Source organism: Marmota marmota, unplaced genomic scaffold, assembly GCF_001458135.2.
Source record: "Marmota marmota marmota unplaced genomic scaffold, marMar, whole genome shotgun sequence".
In the NCBI taxonomy this organism is placed as follows: Eukaryota; Metazoa; Chordata; class Mammalia; order Rodentia; family Sciuridae; genus Marmota; species Marmota marmota.
The window spans coordinates 5,549,918-5,563,116 of record NW_026000229.1 but is presented as its reverse complement, the minus strand read 5'-3'; the positions used below and the strand labels follow the sequence as shown (position 1 = coordinate 5,563,116).

The following is a 13,199-nucleotide window of genomic DNA, read 5'->3' as shown; positions in this document are numbered from 1 at the left end:
CCCAGAGACATTGCAGATTCAGTTCCAGACCAACAAAGTGAGTAGCACAATAAAGACAGGCAGGCACATGAATTTTTTGGTTTCCCAAAAACGTTATGTAAAAGTTATGTTTACATTGTAGTATTAGTCTGTAGTCTATTACAAGTGTAATGGTTTTACCTTTTAAAAAAAAAAAACAATGTGTAAACCTTACTTTAAAATATTTTACAGAAAAAAAAATAAAAATAAAATATTTTACAGCTAAAAAATGCTAATAATCACCTGAGCTACTAGAAAATGGTGCCAGTAGACAAAAAGCCTCACAATATCTGTGAGGCTCAATAAAGTAAAGCGCAATAAAACCTTTTTGAGAAAGATACAACCAGTAATAGTCAGAATGTGGTTACAAGTTGATATGGCTTTATTTTTTCCCAACCTTTGTCTAGGAACTGGCTCCACTGGTTCTCTCTTCTACCCCTTGATAACGACTGTAATCCCAGCGGCTCTGAAGGCTGAGGCAGGAGGATCAAGAGTTCAAAGCCAGCCTCAGCAACTCAAGAGAGGCCCTAAGTAAATCAGTGAGACCCTGTCTCTAAATAAAATGCAAAAAAGGGCTGGAGATGTGGCTCAGTGGTTGAGTACCCCTGGATTCACACCCCAGTACCAAAAAAAATTGTAAAAATCTCATCTAGTTTAAATCAAATCATCTTCAATCTCACATCCAAACTCTTCCCCGCATCCTGGGACTGAGCCACAGCCTGAGGCTTGAAGGGGACCAAGTCTGCTCACTCTGTCCTTTTCCCCTTCCTCCACTGTTTCTGGCTTTCCAGGGTCAGCAGTGAGCCTGGGTGGGGATGGGGACTGAGTAAAGGAGAAAGTCTTCACTTTGCTTGTTTATAGATCTCCCCAGCTAAGGACATCCTCTGGATTGCAGATGTCCAAATGCTGAAAGGTCCAGAGGATGCAGCTATGGGTTCTCAAGAGGCCTGTGGGCATCTCTGGAGGGTCTGAGTCAGGAACACCACAAATGAGGGTGTCCCTCTTGAAACCTTCTCCCATGGTCAAGAGGAAAGAGCCTTCTCCCTGTCCCTACTGGGAGAAGTAGAGACAGACCTTGGCAGTCTCCTCCACATTCTCCCAGGAAATCTACTCTCCCTGAATGTCTAGACTTTCATTCACATAAGGCTACTGGTGGGCAGTGGGGGGATGAGTTCAACCCTCATTTTACAAATCTGGAGGGGTTCTGCCCAGCTGTTCCTCTATAGAAGGTGGGGATACTCGTCTCTTAACATCTTCACAAGATACTCCCTTCAAGATGCTATCACAGGAACACTGAACCCTGGCTTTGGGGGAGTTGTACCTCTTTAGGGGAAGCCCTAAAACAATACCAGGAAGAAGCAACTGCAGAGAAGACCCTGGGGGAGGATGGAATCTTTCCAGGGGCTGCTGGGGAAAGGAAGGATGCTTTGAAAGATAAACCCCTCACCCTATGGAAGGTCAAGGAGCCCAAGGAAAAGACTGAAGGCCTCTACTTCCAGGGACCAACCAGATTCCAAGGGTCTGCATGAGAAAAAATTCTGGCTCTGCCCCTCACCTACTGTGTGGCACTGACTGAGCCCTTTCTTCTCTATGGGCCTCAGTTTCCCCAGCTGAAAAACAGGAGATGATGCCTTTTTGTCACTTTTGGATGTCTAGCAATGGAAAGCCCCTTCTATTTGGAGGGATCCTAAAATAAAGTGATAGACAAACTCCCCTTTGCCCCACTGTGGAAGCCCCATGGGAAAAGGACATGTAGTCTTCCCCCTGGCTCTGCCATGTAGCTGCATTGGGTCACCAGGTCAGCATGTGCCCTGGGCTCATCCAAGGAAGGCCTGTGAATCCTTAACAAGAATGCAGAAGTCTAGCTGCGGTGGAATGAGAACTGGAGGGACCTGGGAACAAGTGGTGCCTGGAAGCAGTCATCCCAGACTGGTGAGTAGTGCCCCATGCCCAGGGCTCGCTAGCTGTGCCTGGCCACCCTGCTTATTTTCTGACTGGCTCTCCAACATCTTATGATTCTGTAGAAATGCCACGTTCTTCTATTATAAATATGCTGGTGTGCCTCACAACCCCTACTTCAGTCCATTTCTTCCTTGTCTCCCTCTAATCTAGTGGCCAAAAAGTGAAATACTTGAATTATGAAACCCATTAGCATGAAGAAGTGATCATGTGATAATGTTCTGTCTAATGAATCAAGGAATAAGTTTCTTAATATGAAGGAAAGACCTGGAGAGGAAACGACTTTAACACTTCATTTTCATCCTTCCTCTTTCTTCCTAACTGGTATACTGATGAAAAGCCTGGAGGTGAAGCAGCCATCCATGACTATGAGGAATAACAAAAAAAGCTAAAGAATATCAGCCTCTGATGACATCCTTAAGCAGCAGGACCAGCCAAGGACTGCTGTCTCCAGAATTATAACACAATGAAACAAGTTCCCTATTAAAGCCACAACTTCTCAGATTTTTTTCTATTTATTTCTATTGCTCTCAGATAACATATTCCTTCCTGATATACTTTCCAATAAACTTGATAAAAGTTGAGAATGGTATATACATTTGTAAAATACTTTGTAGTTTATATACTGTTGTACACTGCTTAAACCCATCAGGGTTCTGTTGTTTACCACCAGAGACTGACTGGTACCACAAGCTTTCCAGGTCTCCTCCAGCTCTGATATTCTGTCCTTATAAGAGGGACATATGTTCCTCTGACTATGCAAACTCACATCACTCACAGTTTTTATAACACAACAAAAAAGAAGAGCAATCATCTTCATCTTGCTCTCAGTGTCACCTGAGATGGTCCATCACGGATCCTGGTCCCCTACCTCCTCCCGCCTCTGTCTGATTCATTCCCTAAGGCTAAGGGCCAACCCCTAACCTAGTACTCTTACAGACCTACCTACTTGACAACACAACTGACTTACAATTTTCAGAGGCAGATTCCTGCTAACCACGCACAATCTGAGTTAAGTGTGGTATCGAGGATTGAACCCAGGGGAGATCAACCACTGAGCCACATCCCAGCCCTTTTTAAAAATATTTTATTTAGAGACAGGGTAATGCTGGATTGCTTAGGCCTTGATAAGTGAGTATGACACATTTAAAAAGCATTTTGTAGTTTGGAAACTTAAACCTTTTTTGTACTTTGTCACTGACCCTCACAGCAATCCTAGATAAAGAGGGCAAGTATAAGATCTCTGATGCTCACAGAAACGATGCGCCATGGGTTGTAAAGACAATAAGAGCTCTGTGTGACCTCAGAAACTGTGCAGAGGGAAATGTGTGTTGCACTGGGAATCAGAAAGCACAGGTTCTGTGTTCTGGTCCCATCACTACTAGTATCTTGACCTCAGGCAAATCGGATACCTCTCTAGGGTCTCATTCCCTCATCTGTTCGATGAAGATGCTAGATATATTAGTTAGCTTGGGCTGCCATATCAAAACATCATAAACTGGGTGGAATAAACAATAGAAATTTATTTTCTCACACTTCTGGAAGCTGGAAGCCCAAGTAACAGCAAGGTTGAGTTCTGGTGAGGGCTATCTTCCTGGCTTGCAGATGGCCACCTTCTCCATGTCTTCACTTAGAGGAGGTAGAAATACAAGAGTCATTCTTCCTCTTCTTATAAGGCCACAGTACTATATGATTAGGTCCCTACCCTATGGGCTCATTTGACCTTACTTACCTCCTAAAGAGCCTGTGCCCAGGTATAGTCACATTTGGGGATAGGGCTTGAACACATGTATTTTAGAAGGACACAATTCAGACCACAGCACTGGACATGATCTTTGGAGTTCTTTCCACCTGTTAGCTCAAGTCTAGAACATTGAAGGTGTTCCCAATCATTTGTGAAATGAGTAATGAATGCTTCCTTGCCTCTTTGATTCAAGAAACTACCCAAGGGGCTACTGGGGTTGTGACTCAGCGGTAGAGCTCTTGCCTAGTATGTGTAAGGCACTGGGTTCGATCCTCAGTACCACATAAAAATAAATAAATAAAATAAAGGTATTCTCTATCTACAACTAAAACTCTAAAGAAAAGAAAAAAAAAAGAAATTACCCAAGACTATTTCTAGACTATTGGGTAGGGAACATTTTGAAGGGCTTCTATGTATACTTTTCCTTCCCAAAGGCAATGAACAGTTCAGAGGTTCTTTGGTCAAAACAGGTCTCTTCCAAGGTTGGAGCTTTAAAGTTTTTCAGGAAGCATGTATTTATCTGTCACCCTCAGTCTTTGGGTGTGGCATGCAATTTCTGCAAGCACATTTCGAAAGAACATAATGGTGGCTGTCAATTGGAGTTAGGTTTTAAATCACAAGGCTATAGCTAAATTTTGTAACAGCCATGAAGATTACTGAGCAATTGTGGTTTTTCACCAAAGCACAAAATACCTTGTCACTCTGACTTCACCCTTGAAGCAGCTGAAGGTGCTGTCTTAGAGTGTGGCTATGTGCCAGGAGCAAACTCCATGGGGAGAGCTGGTACACCTCAGGTCAAACATAATTCTTCCAATTGTAACCAACTATGATCTCTCTAGAAATGTTATTTTTGGTTTAAATACACTTATTGTCAAAATACCTAAAAGTATTTTGAGCATTTAAATACATGCCAAAAAATGTATTTAAATGATTCTAATAGTCTCTGCATGTGCAGTTGCATCCAACCCCCCACCCGCTGAGACCTTTAGGAGCAAGATAGTCTGAACTTGTATAACTACTTTGTTTACATCTTCTTATTTGTGCCATAATCTGTAACTGCTTCAAAACATGAAACTTTCCCTATTAGTAATTTCAAACTCAAATTTACCTTTCATTTTATTATAATATTCATCTTCATTTGACCCAAACTGTTCGAGTTCTATATTTTACAAACTGGGAAGATGTTGAGTTTTCTGTACTGATCCTTTAGGGCAGTGGTTCTCAACTGGGGGACAAATTTTGCACCCAAGGGACATTCGGCAAATTCTGGAGACATTTTTGGTTGCCACAGTGGGGAGGGGATTAGTGATAGTACTACTGGCATCTAGTAGAGAAGGGTCAGGGATGCTGTTAAGTACCCTACAGTGCTCGGAACAGCTCACAACAGTTATCTCAAGATGCAAAGAGCACGGTCCATAATGGCTTCCAGGGTGACAGAGAGAAAATTGTTTCATTAGCTGTTTAAGAAATTGTGACACTTCATGACCTCAGGGACATGGCAGATACTGATGTAAATGTAGATTTTGCAAGGTTTTTCTTTGTTTTTTCCTTTCTTCCTCCTTCTCTCTGCCCACCCCCTTTCCTTCCAAGGTGGCCTGTCCTTTAATTTCCACCGAACTTCAGTGCTTTCTTCCCCTGGTACTGGGTAAAAAGAAAGCAGGACCAGAACGCAGAGGCTCAGCATCAGGCCTGTGATATGGTCTGAAGGGTTTATGTATTTACAGCTCTACCTCTGAGGGTAGAGGATGAGGATGGGGGAAAACAAAAACAACAACAACACACAAACACACACAACTCCAAATCTTAAGTAAATCAATCAATAAAAATTCTAACCACTTTCACTTGGTGGGAGTTCAAGCTACTTTAAAAAAGCATTCAGGGCTGGGGTTGTGGCTCAGGGGTAGGGCGCTTGCCCAGCACGTGTGAGGCCCTGGGTTCAATCCTCAGCACCACATATAAATAAATAAAATAAAGGTATTGTACCCACCCACAACTAGAAAAAAATGTTTTTAAAAAAGCATTCAATTAATTCCCTGTATTCCCATTATTTTAATTATTTCTAGATATTCTTTCTCATTCCAAAAAGGTTCTGAAGGGTTCACTGTTCCAATGATGTTGACTCAATTTTTCTCATAGAAAACTTATACGGCCTCTGGAATGGAACTGATCAAGTCAGGTTTCAATTTAGGAGGGAAAAAAAGGATTGGGGGAGGACCAAAGAAACTATTATGCTTTGGCAGATAAAAGATGCGGATTCGAGGTAAATTCCTACTATGTGTAAACTAGAGTGCTAAATGCCAAGGAAGGGTATTTTTTGTTGTTGTTGTTTTGTTTTTTGTTTTTTTAAAGCATTCATCACAACTGCTGTCCTTCCGTGATCTGCAATCTGCCAAGGGGGGGCAGGATACCGGATACTCTGTGCTCCTGCCTCCCCATGGGCGCATCCCTTAGACCCCCCTCCTCTGGCTGTGAAAGAGGGGCAGAGAAGTAGGCAGTGAAGACCCTGCAGTGGGGACAGCACTGACTCAGAAGTCTCAGAAGTGGCAGAGCCTGGGAGAGGGCAGGGACTAAACTAGAAGGGAGCTAGGTCCAGGGAGTTAGGGTTTTATTCCAAGATACAAGGGCATCTAAAGTTATCTAAATAGAAAGTCAGGTTGATCAAGGGTGATGTTTTGTGAGCACTTACTCTTTACTTGGAACACTTCATTTAATCATTCTCCTGGAATGCCATGATGTGGCTCCTCTTCTCCCTTTTTTACTGATAAGCATAAAAGAGCCAGCGGTGGGGGCAGGGATGGAGGTGTTAAATGTCTTATTTAAAGTTATGGAGTTGGTAAGTGCTAGGGCCAGGATTCAGATCATGGGCAGAACCTACGCTTTTAACATGTCACCAGATGGCCTCTCTCTTTGGATAGAACAGGCAGGATGAGAGAGCAAAGGGGAGACCAGAGAGACAGAGGCACGGCCAGGAAGGAGCTGCCAACAGAGAGCATTTCAAGGAGTAGAATAAGTCGATGGGGTCAGATGCTGCTGAGCCATCAGGAATGAAATCTGAGAAACGGCCATTGGATTTGTGATTAGGCAATCACCGGTGACCTTTACGAGTTGTGTTTTAGTAGAGGGGCAGGGACAGGGGTTCCTTGTAGGGCATCAAGCAAGGAGTAATAGCAGACAGAGCTCTGGGTAAAAACTGGCAGTGTAAAGGCTGGGAGAGACAGAGAGAAATTGCCAAGACTTTCTTTTGAGATTCTGTCCTTAAACACTGGAACCTTTTCATTATTTGAGGTATTGCAATATGTTTCACCCTCTTTTGTTTTGATGGACAAACAGAACAAATTTTAGCAATTGTGGTAAAGGAGAATTAAGAAGTATCATAGAAGTTTTGTTGTTGTGTGGTGTTGTTTTTTTAATGCTGCATCATTCAAGTAAAATGCAAAGATTTAACTATTTTGAGGGAAACTGTTGCAGGGAAGGTTAATAGACCTTACACATTACATGGGCAGGACAGAGCAGCAGTTCTATCGCTAAGGCAGGGTGGTGTGAGGGATCCAGGATGTGATAACTTGCTTCGGACTTGTTTTGTGCCAAGCATCTCAGGCAATATGGTTTGATACTAAATCTGGAAAATAGTTGCCTGAACCCAGTTTGGACTTCTAAAACCTGGGCTGCAAAACACAAACATTCTCATAAAAAGTATTTGTTTTAATGAGAGATGGGAACTGGGGTATCAGCCTCTGCCTAGCTACTGGGCAGTTTCTATTGCAAATCAAAAGCAGTTTTAGGGAAGCTGTGTTTTGAAGGGGAATTCTACTTATGAAAGATAATTCAGACCACAGACAACAGCAATTAGAGCCACCAGGAGGAAGAGGTGGTGGCAGCAGTAGCTACTCAGAGGCTGAAATATAGTTTCACCAGGACTTCTTCCCAGGATCATTAATTCCCTTCAGCATCCCAGTCTGGTCCATTCTAAAGTGTTTCAAAGTTGAAATAGTTCTTAAAATTTTGCTCAGCCCAAATGAACTCCTGAGAACTATAGATGTAGGATATATGGATAAGAGTCTGGGGCTTCTTGGGCTGAAACACCCTCAGATTACAATGCTTTTGGGATATGCTTCCTGCCAAAACATCTCAGACATACCAAGTAAGTGCTTTGGTAGTAAACTCCCACACCCTGGCTTAAACAGGGAAGACACCAGCAGGTATTTATAATGCTTAAAAAACGGCAACAGGCTACTGTAGATAGTGCAGTGATTAACCTGCCTGGATGCAAAGCCGGTGTGTGTGACAGAGATTCCCCTTTTTATTTCTAGTGACTCAGGCCACTGGAAAAGTTGGTGGTTGGCAAAGAAGTCCAGTTGTCTTCTTTGGAAGTCTTCAAAAACCTTATGCACCTCAAGCAGAGGGAAACCCACACAGGTCTCTTCTCTATCATAGGCCTTCTCCCCACAAGCTTTTGCTACCTAGTCACACCTCCAATTTTCAGGTGACTTTCTTTCTGTCTTCACAGGACCTGACTCTACCAGGGAGGTTCTTCTCTCCCCAACACTGGCCCAAAGGAAGACAAATCTTCCCTGATTCTTTTCCACTTTCCCCAAACAACACATAAAGTCTTTGCATCTTAGAGGTTTCATTGCTCACTAGAGGGAACAGTAAGGCTAAAAAAAAAACAACAGTCACTAATATGGTATTATGTAAAAATGTGGATGTGTAACCGATGTGATTCTGCAACTTGTATTTGGGGTAAAAAATGGGAGTTCATAACCCACTTGAATCAAATGTATGGAAGATGATATGTCATGAGCTGTGTAATGTTTTGAACAACCAATAAAAAATAAATAAAAAAAAAAAAAACAAGAAGTATGAGAAACTGCAAAGATTCAAGGATGCAAAAGTGGCTTGTCAGTTCTTTTACAACAGAACCAAAGTCAGGGAGTGAACAAAACAGAAAAACAAAAAACAAAAAAAACCTATCTTCCAAAGTATTCACTCTATGGGGGAGATGGGCCATAAGCCTAAGAATGATTTAAAGCAGTATGCTAGGAGGTGCTATGAATACAAGACAGCGAGAAGGGCTAGGAATGCCTGTGGGGAGGTAGATTTAAATGAGTGGTTAGACTTGAAGCCATGCCTAGAAGAAGTGAGATATCTTTCATGCAAATATCTGCAGGAAGAGAATTCCAGAAGAGGGTTTACACTAATACTAAAACCCTGAGGTGGGGGAGCAGCAAGAAGGCAAGTGTGACTGGGGCAGAACAGGATGGAGGCCAGAGAACTATGAGGCAGAGAACAGTTTCTTCTGCAATCAGAGCAGTAAAAGGGAAAGAACCTGGAGTCTGAGCTACGCTGACCTGGCCTTGAACCCCAGTTCTGTTCCTGTATCATCTATCCTGTGCTCCACATCTCCTACTCTATAAACAGTTGAACACAAAACGTCACTGCAAAGGGATATGGAATGTGAAACTGCTTATCACAAGACACAGCCATGCAAGGTTCCCACTCATCAGTCACCAGTTCCCTCCTTCTTTCCTGGTTACAGGGCTCTCCAACCCCACTTAGCTCAACTCTGGCTGAATGGATGGCATCTAGAAGGCCATTCAAGGTCCTCCAAGAGGTCCCAGATGTGTTACCAAGTACAAGAAAACAAAACACCAAACAACATTCATCTATGTATGTAGTATAGTATTGTTGGCAAACATTTTAATTTCCACATTCAAAAACCTGGAGGAATTTAGACTACACTGTTAATAGTTGTCATTGTTGAAGGTGAAGATTACCAAAGATTTGGGACACTGACCTTCAACCATGTGTATTTCTGAAGTTTGAACATTCTACAAGCACGTGTTGCACTGGCAAGCAGAAATCACAACACAGGTGAGTGTTGACGCAAGGGAACATGTCTCTTGGACCTGCCTAGTATCAGCACTATGTAGTCCCTATCCCATCCCACACCCAAGGGAGCCTGGTATGGTCTGACTTCAGGAACTCTTAGAGCTTCTTTATAGAGAGACTGAACACAGAAGGAACCAAAGGGAGCTCTAGATGAGACCTGGACCACAAAAGATCTTGGGATGTATGAAACTGAGATGGACCTTGGCTGATGCCTATGAATTCCAACTGGTTCCATTTGAATAGGGGTGGAAAGTGAAGCACTTTCTAAATTAAATCAAACATTCTTGTTACAGCTGCCACCAAGGAGAGAAATAGAGACTGATGAAAATCCAAGTATTTCAAAGTACAAAGCTGATTGTGAACTTCTCTTGTGATTCAAGATTGCTGATGTTGAAAAAAAATTCATTTTAAAGAATACTAAATTAAGGGATACTAAGAGAAAAACTATATTTCACAACTAAGTGAAGCCTGCAAGGTCATCCAAGGAAAGACAAATATCCCTGTTGCCAGTGTCTTACTCAACAGTGTATTACAATGTGCATTATAACCAGTCACAGCAAGACATGTAAGTTACATCACTTGGAAAACTTTTAGTCCTTTCCCCCTCTCCAAAATATACATTCCTGGTGAGGGGAATAAAAAACAATGCGTAAGCATCTGTAATTGCCCATATGGCTTTTCCCAGTTTAAATATATGTTGCAAGAGAAAATGTAGTTCAGAAACATTTTTACATTCCCTGAATTGGCCTTTGCACCAAAAAAAAAAAAAAAGGTGCTCAACTCTGCATTAAATGAAATTCTGCTTGAATGGAAGATGATTGACTAGTACACCTCTCGTTTTGCAATTATAAGATTCCCGATTGGAGAAGACAGTGACACTTCCCACAGGAAAATCAATTCCCCCTCCCTCCCCAAAATTAAGCAATACCTCTCTTCTCTGCTTCTTCCCAGGTACCATCAGGACTCATCTTGAGTTTATCTTATCACAGACTGGAAATCCCCAGGGCAGAAAAATTCCAGTTCAGCATTTCCATAAGCACTCTTCCCAAACTGAGTGTTTTCCGTGAAACAAGACCACTATACAAATTGCTTTACTGACAACAGAACACAGAGCTGTATGATGAAAAAGGTAAAATATTGGTGCTCTAAAACCAGTCATATTGCCCAAGGAAGAAAATGAACTTATACAATTTACAAGAGGCAACCTTATATTTCCTGTTTAATATTATTCATCATTGGTCATTAAAAGCTGTAATGTCCATAAGAATATACTTTTTAGATAATTCCTTATATTTACCTGTACCTTTCTAACTATTCTCTCAATTTATATGATCTGATTACAAAAGCTAGTAGCTCCATTGAGTGAAAGTTCCACTGATGCAACTACAGTACTTTTTTATAAATTTATTTTTTGTAGTTGTAGATACATAGAATGCCTTTGCTTTTTTATTTTTATTTTTTATGTGATGCTGAGGATCAAACCCAGTGCCTCATGCATGCTAGGCAAGCCCTCTGCCACTGATTTACAGCTCCAGCCCAACTACAGTAATTTTTAAGTCCATGAGAATTGCTAGGAATGTGTAACAAAATCCAGTACCTGCATTATAATAATGCACTTGCAAAAAAAGATTAAATAATTGTCCATGAGTAAATATACAAATTCCAAGAACTTTAAATGAATAAGTGCTATAGTCACAGACTATATGATCTGTGATTATGGTCCATGGTCCATGGCCGGCATGGATTCTTTCCCATTAAGGCACTCATACCAAAGTGTGATAGGCAGTGTTGTGAAGACCAGCAGTTAGATGAGAAGAGAGTGTGGGGGGCAGTGAGAAGGGTAAGAGTGGGATGAGATAATGAAAAATGATTCATTCTACTGGATTCATATACACCTAATAGGTTAATATTGGGAGTGAAACAACTTTTTGAACATAGCTGCTTGTGTGGGAAAGTTCAACAGAAGCATGTCTTAGACCCCAATTCTTAAAATAGGCTCAGTGCCACTGCAAAAAGTTCCACACAGACCCTTTCTGAAACAATGGTTTCTCTTACTGGAAAACCATAAAGTGTGCGAAATCTATGAAGTGGAAAGTCAGATCTGGGCTAATGTTCTTGTGAATAAGCTTGATCTTAATGAAAAGGTAGAGGAACAGCAGCATTGGGGTTAAAGCTACCCTCTCTTCATTAATCAGATACTGTTGAGTTTGCATCCTTACCCTGTGCTGGACTGTGTGACCTTGGAAAGTCTGTTAACCTTTCTAAGTCTTAGCTTCAACTTCAACATAGAAATAACAGGTTTGGGAAGGGGCCTCCAGGAGATCATGCACAAATGGATTTCAGCTCAGTATCTGGTGCATATGAGCATCCTTTTCATGATCAGATGTGGCACTACAGTCCAGCTGTCATATCCCTATATCTTGTGATAACCATTTTCATCTTATGCCACTAGCTCTTACTGTTCTTTTCACCACATTATTTGGGGGGGGGGAGGAAAAGGGGTAAGCAGTTACATTCATCCCACTTTTCCCACTATTGCTCAAAACAAGATCCAGGGAAATTGGTAACGTACACTGAAAAAAAATTTAGTCCTTAGGACATGATGCTGTAGGAATATGGAATATAGACAAATCATATAATTTCAATCTATAACATAAGGCATCAAATCATAGGTAGGTTTTATTCTAAAAGAAACAAATGCCAAGCATCATGAAAGAGGATAGAGGGCACACATATGGGCCTATGACTATCTCAATATTGGTGACTATGAAACAAGGATTGGAAGGATATAGTATGGGGGGACTCTTATGGGGTCTGACTTCCAACAGGTGGCTAGTTTTAGTCATCTTCAGATGCAAAGCCTTAATGAGTTTGAGTATTCAAGTCGTGGGGATTCTGTTCAAGGCCTCCTCTTAGGTATCAAGTAAGATAATTTCCTGGGTTAAAACCTCATTGGCAAGTTAGTAAGCAGGAAACTGTCTGCTGTAGCTTACACCTGTCCCCTGAAGGGAATTCTGGCCTGATGGTGAAAACCCACCATTCTTTCCAAACAACCATCCGGCCGCTGGGGCGCCTCGCGACAAACGGGGGAAGCCCACTAGGAAGTGGTCACGATCAACCAAGCCACAAATCCCCAGGGTGTGGGATTTCCACCTCTATAACACGTCTAAAATCCGAAAGTAGACACCCGCTTGCCATACTGCAATGGGATTCCCCCAGCAGCAACTCCCCCCCACCCCAGTTACATGTTTTATTAATAAATGCAAGATGGCACACGGAGGAAAAGAATGGGAGGTAAGGCATCTGCAGCTGGACCCGAACCAGGGCAGTTTGCAAAAATAAATAAGAAGCATGTGACAAGAAGCAGGTCCCCAGGCTGGAACTGAAGACCTGGGATGCCCCACGCACCTTCGCCTGGCTTTCCCCACCAGGGGGATGAAGGTCAGCGGCAAGATCCCAGTCCTCCCGGGCACGCACCCTGCAAACCTTGACCGGTCCCTACCCCTTCCCCAGCCCCAGGACCCAGGCAGTGAGGCAGGGGAAGCCCCGGCCGCAGCCGGCTGCGAGGACACATACCTGCTGCCCGGGC

The 13,199-nt window shown here is 42.4% G+C and overlaps 2 protein-coding genes across 8 annotated transcripts in view; one reads left to right on the top strand and one right to left on the bottom strand.

Annotated features, from left to right (window-relative positions):
- Tmem266 (transmembrane protein 266) overlaps positions 1-11,095 on the bottom strand; it is a 109,067-nt gene extending 97,972 nt beyond the window's left edge. Inside the window, exon 1 of one of the 4 annotated variants that reach the window (XM_048793570.1) lies at positions 10,539-11,095. The gene's annotated coding sequence lies outside the window, so the exon portion shown is untranslated. The remainder of the gene's footprint in view (positions 1-10,538) is intronic. The other 3 variants (XM_048793573.1, XM_048793571.1, XM_015480371.2) reach the window with 3 other exon arrangements.
- A 1,843-nt stretch (positions 11,096-12,938) lies between these two features.
- Positions 12,939-13,199, top strand: part of Nrg4 (neuregulin 4) — a 188,931-nt gene continuing 188,670 nt past the window's right edge. For 2 of the 4 annotated variants that reach the window (XM_048793607.1, XM_048793596.1), the window contains exon 1: positions 12,939-13,051. The gene's annotated coding sequence lies outside the window, so the exon portion shown is untranslated. The remainder of the gene's footprint in view (positions 13,052-13,199) is intronic. The other 2 variants (XM_048793606.1, XM_048793598.1) reach the window with 1 other exon arrangement.